General features: G+C 37.0%; 1 pseudogene; it reads left to right on the forward strand.

Annotated features, from left to right (window-relative positions):
* Nucleotides 1-456: 456 nt before the first annotated feature.
* LOC116887902 lies at nucleotides 457-907 on the forward strand (annotated as a pseudogene).
* The last annotated feature ends 22,225 nt before the right edge of the window (nucleotides 908-23,132 follow it).

Raw genomic sequence — 23,132 nt, forward strand, 5'->3', positions numbered from 1 at the left:
TAGAAAATCAGAGTTACAAAACAATTTCATAAGTTTCTACAATTCACACAGCAAGGAAATCAAGCCAGTGTCTGAGAGCTTGATCTTCAATTATCTTCACGGGAGACTCTACAATAAAATATATTCTACATTGCACAATTTTTGTTACACACATACACACACACATATATAAATTTATATATCTATCAGTCTAAAGTAACTTTCTCAGGTCAACAACGGTATAAAGCTACTTGGGTTGTCTGTTAGCTACTTCTCACCACTTGCTACTCCATCCTCCCTCTAAGCCATGGAGGGTCTCATAGTATCTACTAAATATTCAAAAGCAGATTAAGAAAAATAATATGTCACAGAATCACCAAAAAGGTACTATAATTCTAAAGATTTATGCATCAAGGCAAAGACACCTAATTTCATTAAAAAATTACTACATATAAAAATCACATGTTCCTCCTCTACAGCTCTGGCACCGTAGCCATCATGAATGACACGGTAACTATCCAGACCAGGAAGTTCATGACAAACCGTCTGCTTCAGAGGAAACAGATGGTCATTGATGTCCTTCATCCTGGGAAGGCCACAGTACCAAAGACAGAAATTCGGGAAAAACTGGCCAAGATGTACAAACCACACCAGTTGTCATCTTTGTAATTGGATTCAGAACCCACTGCGGTGGTGGCAAGACAACTGGCTTTGGCCTGATCTATGACTCTTTAGATGATGCGAAGAACAATGAGCCTCAACACAGACTTGCAAGACATGGCCTTTATGAGAAGAAAAAGACCTCCCGCAAACAGCGAAAGGAACGCAAGAACAGAATGAAGAAGGTCAGGGGAACTGCAAAGGCCAATGCTGGCGCTGGCAAAAAGTGAGTGGAGACTGCATACAGCCAAAGGAGCAGCTCTGCGGTGACTTGATGTTCTGCTGTGATGCAAATTTCTGAGGGTAAAATAAACTAAAAGCTTCTGCAGAAAAAACAAATCATATGTTGACCCTAGCACCATGATAGTGACTTCGAGAGCCCACTCTCAGTATTAGACATGTTATCCAGACCAACACTAAATATTGAAATCTTGAGATAAATCACAACGTAGATCATATTGATCTCAAATACATTTATAAAGCATGTCAACTAAAGATTAAAGATTTACTTTCTTCTAAGCTGCTCATGGAACTTTCTCAAAAATTGACAACATATTAGAACTTTAGACTGTACACAAATACACACACACACACACACACACACACACACACACACACACACACACACACACAGAAGAAAAAGGAAATCAAGAAGGAAACAACCAACATTATATATTATACTTTCTATAATTTAGGTAAATCATGATGCTGATAGTTTATAAAGAAAAATGCTACGCTGGGAATTCTGAATTTCTATTGAAACCTAAATGAAATACTGAAATAATTAAATATATTTAATTGGAAGCTCACTAGACACATGAACACAGGAATAATTATGCATGTAATCCAACCAAAATCATATGTAACTTACTCAAAACATGGTAATTTTTTGAGATTCCTTTCTTGTACTTGATTTCATCATTCTAAAATGCTAACTTTGTATATAAAACCATCGTGTGACAATATCTACAGATTCCTTATAGGGGTGCATGGTAAAAGGATAACATTGCTATAATATCTGTTTGGATATCACATTTTGTTTAGTAACGAGTGTCAGCATGGTCAGATAAAGAAATACTTAGAGAGATACACTTCCAGAGACCATTCTCTCAAGAAGAAATTTAAATAAGGATGAATTAATCCCTTCAATCACTTCATGTGTTCTTCATATAATGGTGTTACTAAAAGGTAAGAAGGGTAAGAGACACCTGCAATATAAGTCAGTAGGCACATATTCATTGTGCTATTAGTTGTTCTGTTTCCACCATAATATTCTGCCTTATAATAGGTCTACTCTATTTTCCCTGAAGTTAGATGTGAAAAGTGTAGCACATATTTCTCACATACTCCAGAAAAGCTACTTCAAATGCACCCTAGTAAATAAGTTGAATTCCATTTTCAGTTACTAAGTTAAATTAAGTCACTAAACTCTTTTTTTTTCATCTTTATTAACTTGGGTATTTCTTATTTACACTTTGATTGTTATTCCTTTTCCAGGTTTCTGGGCCAACATCCCCCTAGCCCCTTCCCCTCCCCTTCTCTATTGGTGTTCCCCTCCCCATCCCCGCATTACTGCCCTCCCCACCAACCTCCCCACAACAATCACATTCACTGGGGGTTCAGTCTTGGCAGGACCAAGGGCTTCCCCTTCCACTGGTGCCCTTACTAGGCTATTCATTGCTACCTATGAGGTTGGAGCCCAGGGTCAGTCCTTGTATACTCTTTGGGTAGTGGCTTAGTCCCTGGAAGCTCTGGGTGGTTGGCATTGTTGTTCATAAGGGTTCTCGAGCCCCTTCAAGCTCTTTCAGTCCTTTCTCTGATTCCTTCACTCTTGAAACCTTCTTATAACCTAGTGACTGAATGAGAAATTAGTGGTATCTCCGAAGTGTTTTTGAAATATGCTGTCAAAAAATATCTAATTTAGTGACTGTCTTAGAATTTTTGGAGGATTGTATTATTTACAGATTCTCTATCATCTGTTTTTGTAGTCATTCCTCATCCTGATCCTTAACATGTGTTCCTGATCTCTCGTATAAGACTAAGATCTGGAAGTTGACTATAGACGCTAGGAAACAGGAGGAGGCTCAACATGAGATTATTTATTGTCTCTTCTCCTCAAAAAGAAAAGTTACCCAGAAAGTGAAGCTTGCACCTGAATGCAGCTGTTGGTTCATGCAGAAGCCCATGAAATGCATATTTGTAGCAAAATAATAGTGTTTTCCATGTCACTCAGGCATCTTGGCTCTGGTATTCTTTGGTAAACGTTTTCTGTGTGTGTTCCAAATGATTCTGGACCACAGAATTACCATGTATCTGTATAAAACACACCCCCTTTTCTTGTTCAATAAATAGTCAAATATTCCAAAGTAATAATGTTAGCTTTTGTAAAAGTTATTTTTTAACTATTATTACCCCTTATGACTCCATAATCCTAAACACCAGGGGTGTAACAGAATAATTAGCTGTGTGACAATGGTATAAATTTAGTCTTGTTAAAATAAGGATTATTAATATCCCCTTGGGTTATCACCCTGGCCTAACTTCCCCAGCCATAAAGTATATATACTGAGACACAGACCTGTGATTCTGTGGCTCTTCTAAAGTGCCCAAGGAAAATGGTATAAAGATAAATGAAGGGGGAGGGCAGAAGGGAAGCAGAGCCTAAGAGCATCATAAACAGAAATGCATTAATCACACTTAGATGAGTAGAAACATTGTATATTATTATAAAACCAATAGCTGCAGCAATACTGTAATGATGCCACAATGATGTTGTGTTCATAGCAGTTTGGCCATTAAAATTCCAGAAGCTTTGATTCTTGTTTATATTTTATTTCTTATTACCCTCTCTGAGTTTATGTGGTGGTGTTATGGCTAAAGAACTATGGCTCACTCATAAGCAAGAAGCAAGATGAGCCTGGAATTTGTGCAGAATCACAGGGATGTACTGAGAAGAGCATCACCATCATCCACACACTGTTTCCTCACTCATAAACTGAGACTTGAGCAAGGCTCAAGTTCCTCAGATCTCAATGCCATTCTCTGCTAAAGTGAAAGGGATACAGGAATGTTCACAGCACTGGGATCAAATCGTCATTACAGAGCCAGGCAGCTAGTCATTCATTCACAGCAACACACTCAAATGTTATAGTAATTAACTTGGGCAATTGCTTACTTATTTTAAGATATATTGGTAATTATCATAATATATCTCAAGTATATTGAGTGTTACATAGTAAGGGCTAAAGAATGCATGGCTAGTATCTTTACTACATATTAATTATGTAGCTTATTACTGGTAGTTGGTAAGCAGCATTTTTATGAGTTAATGAGGAAAGAGGAAAGATTTTTTAAGTCAAATCACATACATACACACACATAGAAAAGGAAGATCCATTTAAAATTAAATATTTATGGTCCATGTTACCAAAATTATTTAGCCTATGGTTTTACCCCTGTTTAACTTCTTCATGTTTCCTTCCACTGCAGGATCAGACTATTAATACAATTAATGATGCAGAGAGGCTTAGCAGTATATCTGAGCAATTAAGTCCCTTCATTCAGGCAGTAATAAAACCTGCAATTGTCTCTTTCTGCTTGGAAGAGCAACTTTATAGTTTATTAAACAAGTACGATTTTGACCTAACTATGACTGGTCTTTACCGCCCTCCCACCAACAATCCGTTCACTGAGGGTTCAGTCTTGGCAGGACCAAGGATTTCCCCTTCCACTGGTGCCCTTACTAGGCTATTCATTGCTACCTATGAGGTTGGAGCCCAGGGTCAGTCTTTGGGCAGTGGCTTAGTCCCTGGAAGCTCTGGTTGATTTGGTATTGTTGTTCATATGGGGTCTCAAGCCCTCTCAAGCTCTTCCAGTTCTTTCTCTGATTCCTTCAATGGGGGTCCCGTTCTCAGTGCCCTGGTTTGCTGCTGGCATTCACCTATGTATTTGCTGTATTCTGGCTGTGTCTCTCAGGAGAGATCTATAGCCGGTTCCTGTCAGCCTGCACTTCTTTGCTTCATCCATCTTATCTAGTTTGGTGGCTGTATATGTATGGGCCACATGTGGGGCAGGCTCTGAATGAGCGTTCCTTCAGTCTCTGTTCTAAACTTTGCCTCCCTATTCCCTCCCAAGGTATTCTTGTTCCCCTTTTAAAGAAGGAGTGAAGCATCCACATTTTGATCGTCCTTCTTGAGTTTCATGTGTTCTGTGCATTTAGGGTAATTCAAGCATTTGGTCTAATATCCACTTAACTTCTCTGCATTCTTCTGTCGTTAGCTCAGTGAAAGTATTGTCTGTTTTTGAAGACAGGATCACAAATCAGCGTTATCAGGACACATCTGGGCTAAGTACTGTCTCCAAGCACAAATGTTATTCAGTCAGCTAAGTAAGCCAAATTTCCCATCAATGCTCAGAATCCTACTTTTCTTTCTCTTTTTTTCTAAATATGAAACAAATAAGGCAGTAGCCGGGATAGTCATGCTTGTTGATTCACTTCTACATATTTTATTTATTCCTAGCAGTGAAGTCAAATTCTTTCTCAGCAGGCTCTTAGGGTTAGCAAATATTTACACATACTAAACATACTGTTTGGAGCATATGTGACAGTAAGAATTTGAAGAAAACCAATTGACCCCACTTATGATTAACTGCCACTTATCACTTACTTTCAGCAGGCACACAAATTTTCCCTATTATTTATTTATTTATTTATTTATTTATTTATTCAATTATTCACTTTACATCGCAATCTATAGCCCCTTCTCTTCCCAGTACCCCTTCACATAGGCCTTTCTCCCATTCCCTTTCCCTTCTCCTCTGATAAGGGCAAGTTCCCCCAAACCAATATCCAAGCAACCCTGGTATATCCAGTCACTACCAGAGTAGACACATCCTCTCCCACTGAAGCCAGGCAAGACACCCCAGTCAAGGGAAGAGGATCCACAGGCAGGCAACAGAGTCAGGGGCAGTGGACCCCTCCAGGAAGACCAAGCTGCACATCTGCTAGATATGATGCATACATGGAATGTGCACACATCTGTATTCTTTGACATAAAGAGGATCAGAAGAATTGTGAATAAAGTACAAGGGAAATTGCCATAAACGGGCTGCAATTTCATAGATAAAGTTAGTGAAACTACAACTCAACAGGCTGATAGTCTTGAGTAAGAAAGTTCCAGAAAAGCAATGCTGAGATGCTCTTGTCTTATCTAAGAATGTCATGAAACAAAACTAGATTAAACACAGTAATGATGTTGTGAAGGTTATTAAACACAGTAAAGATGTTGTGAAGGTTGTTGAACCAGGATATTGTCATAAGATACCTTCAATTGGACTAGATACTAGTCGTGTGTTGCAGTCGTCACTTTCTTGGCTCACTGTTCAATATTATGAATCAGCCTAGGGGAGAATAAGATAGAAAGGACAAAGATAAGATGAAGGGAAATACTGAGAATGAAAAGTTGAAGAGATAAAAAGAAATAAAGGTTTCCCTGAATTAAAAACAAAAGACAAAAATAACTGTTGCTTTCCTCAACTAGAAGAAGCAGGTAGCAAACCTTCATGGATCCTACCTCCCGATGATCCATTAGCTAAATCTAAATTCCTATCAAGCTTAGACACCCTTACCCATTCCATCTATTACAAGTGCCTCTAATCTCTGAAAGAGCAAGCAGCCTAACTCACTGTGGTACAGGACACCGCACGCTAACAAGGAAATGAAACCTCTTGTCATTTCTTGGGTTAAAAAGAGATTGCCCCACAGAAAATTGTGTGAACATTAAAAATACACAAACAGCATGTTTACATATTCATCTATTAATAACACTGGAAAGAAAATATGCCTGTAGAAAGCAGAGTGTCTGAGATTAACAATCACAAAGTAACATCACTGAAACCTCTCTCCTCTGCTAAAGATAAACAAACAATTCAATACCAGCTCCGTAATGACCACATATTTTCATCCACAGCAGGTTGCTGCCTAGTCCCGGCAGGAAAATGACAAATGAATGCTGTTTAATATTTTGCTTGAACAGTTTTTTCTTTCAGAAAACTATTTGCAATACGATAATGAGAAGAGCGTAGCTGCAGAGAGTAGCATTTTATAAGGATGACTACCTTTCTAGGGCATATCATCTGATACACACTTTGTTTATCCAGAGTGAATTCAATGGTTAAAATGATTAATTGAGCCCATTTTGTGTTACTCATACCAGCTCTTGCAAAGGAGGTGATTGCTATTTTTTTCTTAGTGACTCATACAAAGATGCCAGCAGTCCACTGGCAATAACAAAATGACATTTCTAAACTTAGCAGTTCATAAATCTTATAAGATGCTAGCCATATCCAGTTCTCTTCCCTCGCACTCATCTCTGTACAGAGTCCAAAGTTCAAAAGATGTAAATATGTCTGGAGGGCAGAGAGAGACTTCCTGTGGCAGGAAGACCTTCCACGGCAGGTCCCTCTCTTAGTACCACTGAGAACTCTGGGAGGAATAATGTTATATTTCTCAAGCGATGGCCTTTATTATCCCACCAAAATGTCAAATTTGTCTGTTAAAAACATTCATAAAGTCTGTGGACATTTTCAAATTCCAATTTGGAATCAAAAGGTAGCATCCATCCAATTCAATGAATTATTTTGTTAAGGAGCACTATGGAAATTGACACGTTTCCTCCAGTCTTCCTAAGTTGTCATCTACTGTGCAACAGGAAATATGCAGCAACTCCACAGCCTCAGGAAATGAGGAAAAAGTCCCCGGTATTCTTTTCTGTGGTTCACATAAGACACTTACCAAGTGTGCCCTGTTCTCTTTATACTTCCTTTCCCCTCACCAGAGCTGCGATGCTAATTTCTAAAGTCCGGATTTGTTACTAATATGTGACTCACACAGCTAGTCTGCAGCAAGGGAAAGAGAATTGAGTTGAAAAACCATTAATCTTCATGGGTGAAAGAGAGATGATTCGGCAAAGTGACAAACAAATACTGGTTTGTTCGGTTTGTTGTTTTATTTTTGCTGTTGTTTGTTAATGCAATTTTTATTTATTCTTTGAGGACCCCACGGTATTTATCGCCTTCTTCCTCCTTGCAGATCATCTGACATACAGCTTCATGTCTTCCCCTTATCTCCCCCAAAATAAGGCAAAACACAGCAAAATCCATAAAGTCTGATTTGTGCTGGCTGAGCATGGGTGTTAAGCCAACCTTTAGAATATGGCTGATGTGCCACGTGTCGTTTTATTGAAGAAAATTGACTTTCCTTCGGTCAGCAGTGATCAGATGACATTAGCTATGTTGAGGCATGGTTGTGACTTCATGTGCACCGCCTTTCTTCATGATGGGATTTTTGTCTGCCTTGAGCTTGTACAGGTACTGTATGTGGTCACACTTACTGTAAGTTCACATGTACGTCTACTCTATTCCATCTGGGAACAGTGGTTCCATGGAGTCATCCATCATTTCTGGATCTTACACCCTTTCTACCAACTTCTCTGCATAGGCCCCAAAGCTTTGAAAGAGAATGGTGTGATATAGAAATCTTATTTAAGGATTGGCATTTCAAAGCCTTGTCTCTGGACAATAATGATTTTTAAATTAATTGATTTATTTACTTTACACCTCAATCTCAGCTTCCCCTCTCCTCTCTCTCTCTTTCTGTCCTCCCGTATCTCCCTCCCCCATGTATATCGACCTACCTCGGCAGATTAGGTTGCAATAGGACTAGGTGCATCGTCTCCTATTGAGCTTCAACAAGGGAATCCAGTTAGGAGAAAGGGTCCAACGGCAGGAAACAGTCAGAAATAGCTCCTGATCCAGTTGTTATGTGTCACTGGTAATGGCAGAAAATTTCAAAGCCTCAAAGTTCTCCCATCCCTGAACTATCCCGTGACAAACCTCCTCCAACAATGCTATACATCCTAATCCTTCCCAAACAGTTCTACTGATTGGGGGGGGGAGCAAGTTTTTAAACATATGAGCCTATAGGAGTCATGCCCCTTCAAGGCACCATTGTAGATATTGCTTACTTTGTGACCCATATAGAAATTAGGACATTTCAAAAAAGTTCTCATTCACATTTTATTTACTTAATATTATGCCTGTATTGTTTTTTAACTTCCTTACTTTTTATTGTTGTTAATTTTGGGATGAAGCTAGCAGAATTACTTCTCATTGATGAGGATTATGTTCAGTACACTGCTATACAATTTAATTCAAGTTAATTTATTCTAACATGTTGTGTTGTGGCAGATGTGAGCATAGTGGAGAATATTTGTCATATAACTCAGAAGGGAAAGGCAGAATAACCCTGTGTTTTGGTTCAGTCTCGGCTATAGGACAAGATTCTCTGAGTTCTCCATTTTCGGATGACGGAGATGGGGTTATACTAGTTCTATGTCTCTCTTAGAAATGGCACACAACTCTATCGATAGAATCTATCTGACTTTAATAAGACAATGATTTTTTAAAAATTATTCTTTCTGTTTCAATAGTGGTACTTATTGTTTATCTTACAGTAAGAATAATTTTCTATATCAGGAAGAAGCTGAAGTGAACAAACTATTGGGTTAGGTTATCTTATAGAATAAATTTCGAAGTACCAGAATGAGATAAATGTTCTGTGCTTAGTCATTGCTTGAGCTGCCCATCTGTGCAAAAGCAAGTGATCAGAGAATCCAGTGATAAGATGTCTGCAAAATCAGGCATACAATAAAAGCAAAGGCATCTGACTCAGGTGTTTCTGACAGCTTAAAAATACTGTCAGCTTTCCTGTTTGATTTAAGGTGGTTATTCCTCAGTTAGACAATATCAATATAAGATTCTAGTTCTACAAAGAGCCCTGTGATGGATGTTGAGGCTGAAGCTTTGCTGAGAGTAAATACTGCCTCCGAGTGTTTTTGAAGACAGGATGTGGAGGATGAGTTCAAAACACGTCCTGACTTTATGCCAATAATTCACATTACCAGTGGCTCACTGTGCCTGGTGTCCTCAATCTTGAAACTGGAAGATAAAAGCAAAATTGCCTCAGCTTTTAGCTTCTCTCCCACATCTCAGGATATACAAGCATGCTCTGGCTTAATGAATTTTAGATATTGATAATTATTTAAAATATAGAGCCAGAACCAGGTTGCTTAAGCATTGATTTACTCCATCTCGATCTCAAAGCAATTTACCAAAAAATGGGCTAGATGCTAATACTGTGGTGACTGTGTAATTTTTTATTTCTGTTTATAGTCTTTGGCAGGTCCTGCTGGGAAATAGTAATTTGGCTTTTCATTAGCAAGTAACAGAGACCTTCCCGGTTTCCTTCTTTCATTCTTACTGAGAGAAAACAATCGTTAGCTGGGTATTGGTCATATCCAGAAGTGTTAGCAGACCAGCCATTCGGACTTTAAAGGTGGGTCAATCAAGAGATCTCTGTGTAAAGGCAGGAATCTCTCAGCAAGGTATGCATGGGATGTAGGGAGGAAGCATTGACTCTCGTCTCAGGTGGTATCACTCCAAATTGATATGATGAACTGGATTATGTTGATGAAGTTGGGCAATTTCCACAGCTAACTTCCATCAGTTCAGGGCAGCAGAAAAACTAAGCTGTCAGTTCAGTTCTATTCCCTGTCCCCAGACATCACACTTGGCTCCAGGATTCTAGGCAAAGCAGATGCTCACTCAGTCCCTGCTACAAAGTCACTATTAACTGGCATTGGTACAATTTATTTCAGCTACTTCAATCCCTTTGGATTCAAAGCTTTCAAAATAACCAGAGAAATAGACATGGCTTGTCATGACCAAACTCTTCAGTAAATGGAAAGGCAAAATGCCTCCCACCTACACAGATGTTGCAAAACCAAGTGTGTTACATCTTGACTTGGATTTCTCTCTTCAGAAACTTTTTCATGGTAAATTCTCCTCTGTTTCAGATGCACTACATCAATATATGGGGGAAAGGGACCTCTGATATTCTGTGGTTATAATGGGCATCTTCTTCTTCTTGACTAAGTTGCAATAATTTGTTCATTAAAATGTGATTTCTTGTATAATTAAAAAGTAGCTCATAGAACCATACAGAACCATCCGGATCCCTGCTATTATTTTTATGTACAAGAAAATCAATCTTTCACTGAACCACAAAGAAGCTAGCAAAAAAACGTAAGAAAAATGACAAAAGCTCATAATTCTGACTTTAATCAACATACAGTTTACACTGTTCCAGGGATTTCCTGGTGTTTAGGGAAAACACAAATGATGTTGTTTCTAATAATAAAGCATATTAACTAGAAGAAACTTTATAAATAATATAGAATAAATCATCCTATCATAATAGAAAGCAAGGGGACTAGTCATTTGCCCGTGAGAATTTATACACACAGGTCAGTTGTGAGGGAACGCCTAAACGAAAACTGGCTCCTGCCTTAAATTCAGCTGTCTGTGAAAACCAACTATTCCACGAGTAGTTACTAATCTCAAACATATCTAAGTCTAAAAAAAAAACAAAAACAAAAAACAGGGTTAAAATTTAATGAATTACTGGATAAAATAGGCAGTACATTGGCCCACAGAAGTTGTTTAAAAGCCAAAATCTACTTTCTTTAAAGCAAAATAAGAAAAAAAGATCAAAACTGCAAAAAGAAAAAAATGAGTCCTTCTTCATAAAGAGTACCTCAGAATTATTGTTTACACATAAAGATTCAGAGATCTGAAAAAAGCAAACTATAGTCTGTCATTGCCAGGGACCAATCATGTATCTTCCATTCTGGGTCAGGGGATATTAAGTACTGATAGCTTTCACATACATGTAAGCACATCACATTCAGAGAGAGAGAGAGAGAGAGAGAGAGAGAGAGAGAGAGAGAGACAGAGACAGAGACAGAGAGACAGAGAGAGAGAGGAGAGAGAGAGAGAGACAGAGACAGACAGAGACAGACAGAGACAGACAGAGACAGACAGAGACAGACAGAGAGAGACAGAGAGACAGAGAGAACCAAAAGAAATTCAAATCCAACTACCTTTAACCTTTAGTATTAAGAACTATTTTTTATTGGTACCAAGATAATTTTGCTCTGATTTTAAATGGCATTTTGATGCTTTGGGAAAAAAACACTCAGTTAATAAATTTCTATATTGCTTTCATAAGACCAATTTTAGTGTGAGTTGGCATCTCTGAATGTGATTAAAACAGGGACAAGGTGAAGCTTTGTTTTAGAGCAGCCGGTGCAAAAGACAAACCCCTGACTGAAGCACAACAGTCAAGGGCAACCTTTGTCTTCATCGCTAGCCAGCACCTCCCAAATGACTCCGTGCAGTACCTTTGTGTACCACACAGCCATCTGTAATTCCTCTTAACAAGCACTTGACAAAATTGTTTCTGGGATGGTTTAGAAAATATTATATTGAAAGCTCTGAGCGGAAAGCCTTAGCAGAGGAGAAATCTCAATTGACTTTCACTGTCTTAACACCTTTAGTCTGTTCTTCAACTAATGATAGAGGGGAACCAAGACAGGGATGAGAAAAAAGCTTCCTAGAGGACCTGATCATTTCCGTTTTAGGACAAAGAGCAAGAAGTCCTGGGGGCAAGGAATGGAAACTACATGGAGGAAAAAAGAAAATAAAGGAGTAAAGAAAGGAGAATATGATTAAATACCAGAAGTGGAAAAAAGTGCACAGACCGTACAGCAAGTTTCAGTCAGGGTTAGTTGGGATTTATCTCGACTGAATAGCAAGTCAAACAGGGTTGGGAAGTAGCAAAGTAACACAGTGAGCTGCCCTTTAGGAGGAAGCAGTTTCACTGCATTCTGAACCCTTGAAAGAAAGAATGCTGCAGATAAGATGGCTAGCTAAGTAGTTCATTGTAAATGGATCCTGAATTGAAGACATGCAATGGTTATAGAGAACCACAGAGAGATTCAATTAATGCTCTTCTTAGTAGAGTTTGCTTTTGGGTTGTTTTGCTCTTAAAGGTGAGATGAAAACATTTTAGATTCAGGCCTATCATTTTGTAAGTCACAGTCTGGTTTTTGTTTTCTATTTAAAAACTACATTTTTTTTGAGATTATATAATTATATTTCTCCCTTCCCTTTCATCCCTCCTTTCTCTCTTTCAAATTCATGGCCTCCCTTATTTCATTAAATGCATTTATCATATGCATATACATATATATTTCTCAATATAACCTGATCATTAAAAATAATATTGCTTATAGGTATGTGTGTTTTTAGAGCTGACTATTTGATATTGAATAACCAATTAGTTTGTTCTTCCTTCAGGAATACTATTTTTCCTCCTCTCAGAACTGTTTAGTTGTCTATAGTTCCCATGTAGGTTGAGGACTTGTGAGATTTTCTCTATCTATTTTGGTATGTCTATTGGTGCAATCCTAGGTCTTTGATCAGCTTATATTTGGGAATACGTGTTGGTGAGTCTTATTGGAACCAGCATCTCTAAAAGCAATCTAAATCTGTCCTTATGCTCATGAGTAACTGTAGTCTTCACCCCTTATGGAGGATGCTTCTCTTTATAGCATTCAGAGACCACTAGAGAAAACAACAACCAAATTGCAATGTCGTGGAGCCCTATTCCAATGGATACATCCACAAAAACATTCCTGTACAAAAGGCTCAGAAAACACTGTGGAAGAGGGGGGCAGAAAGATCCTAAGAGACAAAGTTCAGGGAGTGCGCTGTGAGACTGGTCTCCTAATAATGCTACAGTATAGTTTTGTTTTTATTCTTTGCCAAGGTTAGAAACAGAACAAAAACACTTTCAAAGTAGACGTATAGGAAGAATGTAGAAAACAGTTCTACAAAGAGTACATTGTCTTTGAAAACCATTAGCCAAATCAACAGACATTTGGATTTATGAGAATACACTGTCTAAACTCCAGGTAAATAGCTTTGTTGATAACAGAAAAGAGCAGGCAACAAGGCAGCAAAAATAGACTTTATTCATAAGGCAATGGATTTAGACAGATTGGTCAAATGGCTTCATTATGTGAGCTTTCCAAAGTGAATTTTTAAAGGAGGTTCTTCTCTCATACACTACATTCTGACCACAGTTTTCTTTTCCTTCTCACTTCCCAGCCCCCATTCTAACTCCCCCCTTCCTCAATCCTCTCTCTTTCCATTTGCTCTTCAGATGAGAGCAGGCCTCCAAGAAACAAGAGTCAAATAAGATAAAATAATATATACTAAGACAAATCAAAATCCCTCATATCAAGGCTAAACAAGACAACCAAAGAGGGGAAAAGGAATCCCCAGCACAGGCAAAGGAGTCAGAGATACACCTGCTCCCACTGTTAGGAGTCCCACAGAAACACCCAGGTAACTTCTATGGCATATATGCAGAACATCTGGTACACACGCATGGAGGCCCCTTGTTTTTCCCTTCAGACTCTGTGAGTCCATGGGAGCCCTGCAGAGTTGATTTGGTGGGTCATAATGTCTTCCAAATCCTCTGCTCCTACAATGTTTCCACCCACTGGGTTCTCAGTTCTCAAGGTGGAGGGACCCAATAGAGATCTGCAATTTAGACTCTCTCTGCATCGGGTAGGACTGTGGGTCTCGGCATCTGTTCCCATATACTTTGAGAGGAAGCCTCTCTGATGACTGAACAAGGCACAGATCTCTAAGTACAGCAAAATATCATTAGGAATAATTTCATTGATTATTTTCTTTTGCTAGTTCTATGTGTTTCTATCACAGTGGGGGTCCCATTGCTGAGGACAACATCCACACAGCTCATTAAATGTAGAGAGATCAAGCTGGTGTGAACACGAAGTCTTCACCCCTATGTTCTAGCTTCTTTGGCCCAGAAAGATACTCTGAAAGAGAAACCTACACCCACAAAACCCTCTACACACCAGATGACCTGGTGCAATGGTAAAGCAGAATTGTGGGAGTGGCCAATCAACCAATATCAGGTTTAACTTGAGGTTCATTCCACAAGAGAGAGCCCATCTCCTACAATAATTAGATAGTTATGAACCTGAATGTGGAAAGGTAAAATATGCTAAAGATGTGACCTCCAAGGCCATAAGAAGAGCATTGGCTGCCTCCACTCTATTTATTGAGTCTTTCTTGAGAAATAGCAGGCATTATCACACATCAGTGTAAATTGTTTTCTCCTAGACAAAGTTTACTTAAATCTGTTTGACATCTGAAGAAATTTAAGATTTTTCCACTGCATGTTTTAATCTAATAATTTCCCATACCCCAAAATATGTCCAACACCTTTATCCCTGAAATATGTAAATATACTACCTTGCATAACCGAAGGGACTTTGGTGGTAGGATTAACCTTAAGGACTTTGAAATGATGAAAACTTTATACATTATCGATGTTAACACATTAAAATCACACAATTACATAAAGATAAAGAACTACTTCTTGCATCAAGAGATATAATTACAACTAAAGTCAGGCCAAATGGACCTGCATGTATAAATGACTCAGGATATGGGTGGGAGGGCTGGGGAGGGCGGCAATGGGGGGAGGATAGGGAGGGGAACACCCATAAAGAAGGGGAGGGCGGAGGGGGATGTTTGCCTGGAAACTGGGAAAGGGAATAACACTCGAAATGTATATAAGAAATACTCAAGTTAATAAAAAAAAGAAAAAAAAAAAAAAAAAAGATGACACATGAGCACAGAGACCTGGTAGAAGATGAAATGCTGCCTGGTTGGTGACTCAGTGAGAGACTTAAGGCCTCAGGGAGTAGGGAGATCTGTTGGGGGAGGGGGGCCATGCTCTTGAAGAAGAGGGAAGAGGAATGGGATGAGGAACTGTCAGAGGGTGGACCAGAAAGGAGAATAACAATGACTATAAAAAATTAAATGAAGAAGAAGAAGAGGAGGAGGGAGAAGAGGAGGAGGAGGAAGAGGAGGAGGAGGAAGAGGAGGAGGAGGAAGAGGAGGAGGAGGAGAAATGCAAAAAAATGAAATTTTGCCTACAGCCTCAGGAAGGGATAGTACCCAGAGAACCTGCTGATTTTAGCCTAAGATACTCAAGCCATATTAATAACATATGAAATTATATGTTAATACATCTGTGCTGTTTATACCACAAAAGTCTATGAAAACTTGTTACAGATGCAATTAAAAATGAACATGCATGGTAATGGTAAAAATCAAACATATACATGGGTTTCAGAATCTATACTTGATACTACTTTCCCTGATAAAAATCATGCTGATCAGACAAAATTTACATAATTAATAATCCCCTATTAAATACTACATTATGTGATAGACAATATATTTGCTCCTTTCACTATACTTTCATGTTTTAAATACAACTGACTGTGTGTATTTAGAATTCTACCTACATTCCTGTACATTTAAAATTAATCTCATAAATGTAGGCAAAATTTCACATCATTTTTTTGGTATCTTACTGAGGAGTAGATTCTTTTATTTTGTATGTGTAGGGTCGATATGTATGTTAACCCATTTGTGTATGCTTCTGAATTAAATAAAAAATTACCATAATCTCTCCAGACTTCCATTTCTTGATTTATAAGTAATAAAACCGGCGGCATTGTATACACAGGTATAAACTGAGGCAATAGTCATGTAAAGATCAGCAACAGAGAAATCGTATTTAAAACCCAGAGCCATTATCACCCAGTTTTCCTGTACATCTTTGACAGGACTTTAGAAGAACACTTATTATTTTGTCTAACAGAATCAAAGAAATAAAATGTGTCTATACTGGGACTTTTGAATTTCATAACACAAGAGGAATATTTAGAGTAAATTATCTTTGTCCACAGCACATATTCCATACATTAAAATGTTGATCAAATAAAAATATTAAGAGACTTGGCAACAAAATTAATCTTCTGAAGAAAACTTGAGCGATTAACTGCCCCTACTGTAATGGAAAGAAGCTGTAACAAGATAAAAATAATCTAAGGCACATAACTATGAAGATCAATGCAGAAGAGGTGACAATTTGCCAGCTGTTGAGGCTGGCACTGCCTTTCATTCTGACAGAACTTGACATCTAACCATTGTTTAATAGATAATATTGTCTTTCACTTCTCCCTCATGACAGTGCATTCAGAACAGATAGCTTTCAGGTGCATTACTAAGCATAATTCAGTCTTTCATTCACATTACATTTAGTGACAATTATATCATATTTATTACTTACTGCGGTAGTTCATTGGTAGGGAGAGAGTGGAATTCACTCCCAGCTTCCTAAAACATACTCAGAACCATTTATCTCAAAATAATTAATATTTTATTCTTTTACTCTATGTTGTACATAAGACATGTTTTCATGGGTAGTAATGTTTTCATGTTATTGTTACCTCCTGACTGTAAAAATAAAGTTATATGCCAATGGAGTAAACTTTTCACTCTGCTCATAAAACTTAATAGCTTTTACAACTCCATGTGTTTGAATCAGATAATTTTGTGGCCAACATTAAGTTGACTTTTCAGGCAGTTGAATTAAAATGTCAGCTACTCAATATGATGATGCCAATTCAAGTAGAAAGCAAAATCAATAATGACCATTCATCAATATCTATCCATGAAGAAACTGTAATTACAGAATAGACCAAATCTTTCTCCATCTGATTGTATATGTCATGAAAATTATAAAATATCATTGGTTTACCATGGCTGTTAGGTTTCATATGCCTTCCTATGTATGTAGATATATATGGATATAACTGTCTCCAAATATTATAAACACTACAAAGGGCAAAAGTACTTTTTAATCCCCCAAACCTATAGTTTAGCATTTATAAGTAATATTTTTAAAAGATTATAGTTTTGGAGTTGAGACAAATGAATCTTGATTTTTTTTAACTTTTTGTTTTGCCCATGATGCTAATGGTAATTATCTGAAGCCTTAACAGGGGCTTTCAAAGAAATCATCACTTATCTCAATCAAGTTTTAGAAATAGAACATAAGAAATTAATTTTTCGTTAGAACCATGGGATTGACCAGTTTGTAACCAAAGTGACAAAATATAGACCCCTGTTTAATTGATCTATTCTCAAAAATAGTAGAGAATACCTATATACTCAAAATTGTCCAACATATAATCTAGTTAAATAAGTACTATTTTAAAGAAACAAATGGAGATGTGGTGTAGTGATTCTCACAGCGGACTGGACAATGTACTTACACAAAAATTTTCATGAAGATTAGAAGAAAAGGAGGGATGACATAAAATCAAAACATGCCTTATGCTTGATAAATTCTTTCGCTAATGCCTGACATACTATAAAAGTAGGCTACAATTTATATTACCCTTTTCTTCCTGTTCTTCCTCTTAATCTTCCTTCTTTTCCTGCTTTTTTTCTTCCTTTTTTTTACAGTATATGATATAATTTGAAGGGTTCTCTTTTTCATAAGTGACTGAATATAAGAGGTTTGAGATTATTAAATGAATTAATACTTACCATTTAAACTATTTAAACTATCAAAGTAAAATTCTATGAAAACTTGAAATTCTTAGAGATTTTTACTTGCTTACTTTTCCTATTCGAATTAAGAATTCTTGAAATGAATGTTCTAGATCTCTCCTGACATGTATTTTCTTATATTTTATCTATTTAGAAACAAAACCTTAATATAATTTAAAGGGCTTAGGTTTTATGAGAATTTGCTACTGGAATAGATGGGCAAGATACACAAATTAGTTATCAGCAATGAAGGTAATTAGAAAATGTGTAGAAGTTCCCACAGAAGTTATGAATGAGACCCAGGGAAGCAGCCTGTGTGGAATGCAGAGTGGGACGGAGTCTTATACAATATCTTAAAGTTAAATGAATTTTCAAGAACTCAGCCACAGAAAACATAGCTACATTCCAGGGCATAAATGCAATATTAAAGAATAGAGACGAGAATGTGGACAGAGAATATAAGAAGTAGGAGGTAAACCATAGCTAAGTCACATGGACTAATGAGATGGTCCAATGGGTGAAGTGTTCACATGGTACAAGTAGAAGATTCTACCCCTAAGTAACCATATAAACACCTGGTAATTCTAACACTGCAGAGTCCAAATCAGCATAAATGGATAAAAGAACTCTAGGTTCTGACATTAGAAATTAGCCTTTCCTTGTCAGAGCCCATAGCACATAGCACTAGAGTTAACATAGACCAGTGGTTCTCAGCCTGTGGATTATAATCCCTTTGTGGGTCAAATGATCCTTTAAAGGAGATCACATATCAGATGTCCTGAAAAGAAAAGAAAAAACGTGTAGAAAGCAATACAGTAAAACACTAAGCATCTACTTCTAGTCTCTACAAACTCATGCACATGCACACACGCACATGCATGCACACACACACATACCCCCCCACACACACACACACAGTCAGAGGAGGGAGGGAGGAAGAGGAGGGAGAGAGAAGTAAACAACTAGAAAATATATTAATGATTCTATTAGTAGTCAAAGTGAGAATGAATTAAAGGTTACAGTGGATAACATCAACATCAACAATGCTATAGGGAGACAAGTTGAGTTGCTATATAAACAAGCTAGTTTACTTCCATACGGGCTTTGAGTGTCCCATAGTAAAACATTTATTCGTTTCCTTCTCTTATATACTAAGTGGCAGATAGTAAGCAGAATTTTTCATTTGTACCTTCTGACTGGAGGTTAACACTCTCTAACAGAAATACCTCCCTTCAGAGTTGGTGGTTACGTTAGGCAAACATAATTAAGAGTATCTTAACCTATATTTCGTGAGAAATTAAATAAATAGTTCACTAGATAGCAAATGTGCAGTACATAAATGTCTTCAAGTAACAACACATCATTAGCAATATAATAAACTCAAGATGTTTTGATACTTGTTATAGAACCATGTTAAGAACAAGAACCTGTACAATACATTGAATTTGTATATCAGAGGGGGTAAATATGGACACATAGTCCATATGTAGAGAAACATATGTAATTAGGAACTAAAATGTATGCATTCGAATTCAGTTATTAATGTTAATTCTTGTCAGAATAGGACACTCAAATTATTTCTATTGTTGCACTGCTTGAATCATATTTCATCATCATAGTTTTGAAGTGTTTACAAATCTACTTACATGGTCCATATGATTCCAATTATGTTATAATCACCCCTTCCATATCATAGATTTACATATATATCTCAGTTTCCCTGATGTTATTTTCATCATGACCTTTCACTTGATGAAATGTCTATTGGGCATATTAGCCCCTGTTATTCTTAGCTTTTTAATACAAATATCTAGGCAACATCAGTCTGTATTGTCCAAAATTATTCTCAGCAAATATCAGTTAAGTATTTCCCAGAAATAATTTTGCCCTTACCTTTGTAAACCTATTTTTTTCCTTTGAAATAATAGAGATGGATTTGTAGATCATTTTGTTCTTTGGCAAATAAAGACTATCTGATTGAGTCCAATTCCCTAGAATGACAAATAATGATTCTCTACTGTAGAGTCATCATTAATTCACCATTAGTTATTGTTTTGTTATGTGAGTCTCTCTGTGCTTATGGCGAAAAGTCAGTCTACAGAATAGTTGAGAACATAAGTGCCAGAACAGAAAGCCCAGTTGATTGTGGGTTTACCACTCACAATCTGCCACATTAAGTATGGTAACAATTTAAGTTTTCTCAGAGAACCACATTGATTTTAGCACAAAGTTTTATATATGCTAAGTCATCATTAAAGCGTGGTGAAGGGGTTTGTTACTTTTTGTGATAGACATTTACATTAATTATGGATGACATGGAGAAAGTTAGCAACTTAGAAAAGTAATGAAGTATCAATGTTACATAATACCTATCCCTTGCCATTCTTTGAGAATTCCAGAGAAGTGAGTGGGGGTGTATCCTCACACTCTACTGGATCAGCTATTAGGAGAAAAGTAAGAAGATGCATCACAAAATAGGAGTGGTGTGTGTTCATGGAAAAAACAACACATCAAATTAGCCTTTCCTTGTCAGAGCGCATAGGTACAAAGCACTAGATTTAGCATAGACCAGTGGTTCTCAGCCTGTGGATTATAGCCCCTCTGTGGGTCAAATGATCCTTTAAAAGAGATCACATATCAGATGTCCTGAATATCATATATTTACTTTCTAATTCATAACAGTAGCAAAACTACAGTGAAATAGCAACAAAATAATTTTATGGCCGGGGTTACCACAAACTGAGGAACTATATTAAATGGTCAGAGCATTAGGAAGTTTGGCAATCACTGGCATTAACCTTCTCCTTTTTAGAATAGTTCACATATACCAGTCAGCAGAGCTTTCATTTCTACAAGTCTAAATAATGAGAGAAATAAGATATGCAAATTCTGACAATGGTGAAACATTTTATGCATATTTGCCATTCTGTACCTACTCATTATGTACCCATTCATTCTTTTAGACTTTTTACTGACTTGCCCAAAGATGAGATCAATAAAAATCCTTCTGAGAAGTAGCTATTAATATGATAGCATAGAAAATACAATGATTTTAAAAATGAATCATTTCTTATTTTTATGGTGTTATATAATTTAAGTAGACTACTTTGTAAAATATCACATGAAGATATGTAAAAATAGACACACACAAAAACGAATATATATATATAGTTTATATGTGTGTGTGTGAATAAGTATGTGTGTTTGAAGTGTTAAAAATTTAGATGTAATTTCCTTAGTTTGTCATTTCAAGATTCTTTTGAGACTAGATAAAACTGAGAAACTATGGGGAAGGAGATGATATTATTTAGCTTACTTTTCTTTCACTTCAAATTCATTCCACTATATAAAATTTAAGTCAATCTGTAAGTACATTTGAAGTAGGTCCTCTGACCTAGCCTCTCTACAGTACTCAAATATTATCAAGTGAAACATCTGGTTACATACTAGGGTTTCAAATATATAATTTACTTTCAGTGTGATCTGGTTTTATTGAATTGTTCACATAGTTTATAAATGTTTAATGAAATGTTATCGTATTAATTATTTCTATTTTAAAGCTGACAAGTGACAGAAACTGCATAAGGGAATAATGGTTTGTTTTGGCTCTTAGTTTCTAGGGTTTAAATGTATCATGATAATGGAAGCATGGTAGCTCAGTTCACAGAAGCAAGAGAGTGAGACAGTCAACTAAGAAACAGAAACTGGAGTCTGAGTCCACTAGGCGTGTCCTTCAAAAGTCTATCTATAGTTATCTCATCTGTCAACCATACTCTACCTCTTAAGAGATCCATAACCTCTAACCTCCCACTTCCACCACACACACACACACACACACACACACACACACACACACACAACATAACTAGCTGAAGAATAGCATTCAGTGTACTACCCTATTGTATATGCATTACACTCAAACCATAATAACAAATTTGTGCTAATCATCAGGGACAGAGATATGGTAGTGCACTGAGAGACGTGTAAGGGGAAAAACTTTCATCAAATAAGTTTCAGTCTCCTTAAATGTTCAGGTGTGAAGAAGACTTCATTAAGAATCACGATGATTACCTGGAGCTACAAGGAGCAGCAATGGCTTTTTCCCCATGCTAGGCATCAAGGGAAGGTCACAGACTGAATGAAAGATTTAGTGAGAGTCAATGATGGGAAGATATTGAAAAGAACTTCGGATTAGATAAAGAAGAGTGGTAGCTGGAGAAGCTCTGGGTATTTGGGAAATGGCCAAGGAATAGTAGAAAGAGAACATATACAAGAGGGCAATGAGGACAAAGACTGTAGAAATAAGTTACCTGCTTTTACTTGCTTAATGAACAAAAGTCTTAAGACAGAATTAGACCACAGTTCTGCATAGGCTAAGATTTATGTAATGCAGCATAGTTCACTGATCATGAATATGGACTCCAATATCAAACTATAATGCCTATGTCTTGGTTTCACCACTAATTAGCCAAGTAGTCTTGAACAAATGCTTTTTCCCCACCCAGCCTGCTTCCCTGGTATTTTATTAAGTATATGCAAATATTCCAAAATTAAAACATGAGATCTGAAGCACATCTAATCCCAAGAGTTTGGGACAAGAAGTATTCCTTACCCAATATGCATACCATATATATGTATGAGTTTTATACATGAGTACTATGCTTACATCATTTCTTTCCCCTCCTTCCATTTCCACCTATCCTGGCAAATACATAACTTTTATTTAACTATTGTTTTATACATACACATGCATACACAAGAGATATAGATGGTAGGTAATAGGCGATAGATAGATAGATAGATAGATAGATAGATAGATAGATAGATGAGAGAGAGATAGGTATGTAGATGATAGGTAGATAGATGATTTAGTGTATACATGTTTAATGCTAATCATGTAGTATGACATAACTTTTCAGTGGACATGTCCCTGGAGAAGATATTCTTCTGCAGCAGCTATTTATTGCATGTAGCTCTTCATCCACTGGTGTGATCTTGTAAAATTTTCTCCAACCATATTGGTGTGCTAATTGATATTGTTATTGTTCAGGTCTTGGTTTGGGCAATGATGTTGTTGAGAT

Source organism: Rattus rattus, chromosome 1, assembly GCF_011064425.1.
Source record: "Rattus rattus isolate New Zealand chromosome 1, Rrattus_CSIRO_v1, whole genome shotgun sequence".
In the NCBI taxonomy this organism is placed as follows: domain Eukaryota; kingdom Metazoa; phylum Chordata; class Mammalia; order Rodentia; family Muridae; genus Rattus; species Rattus rattus.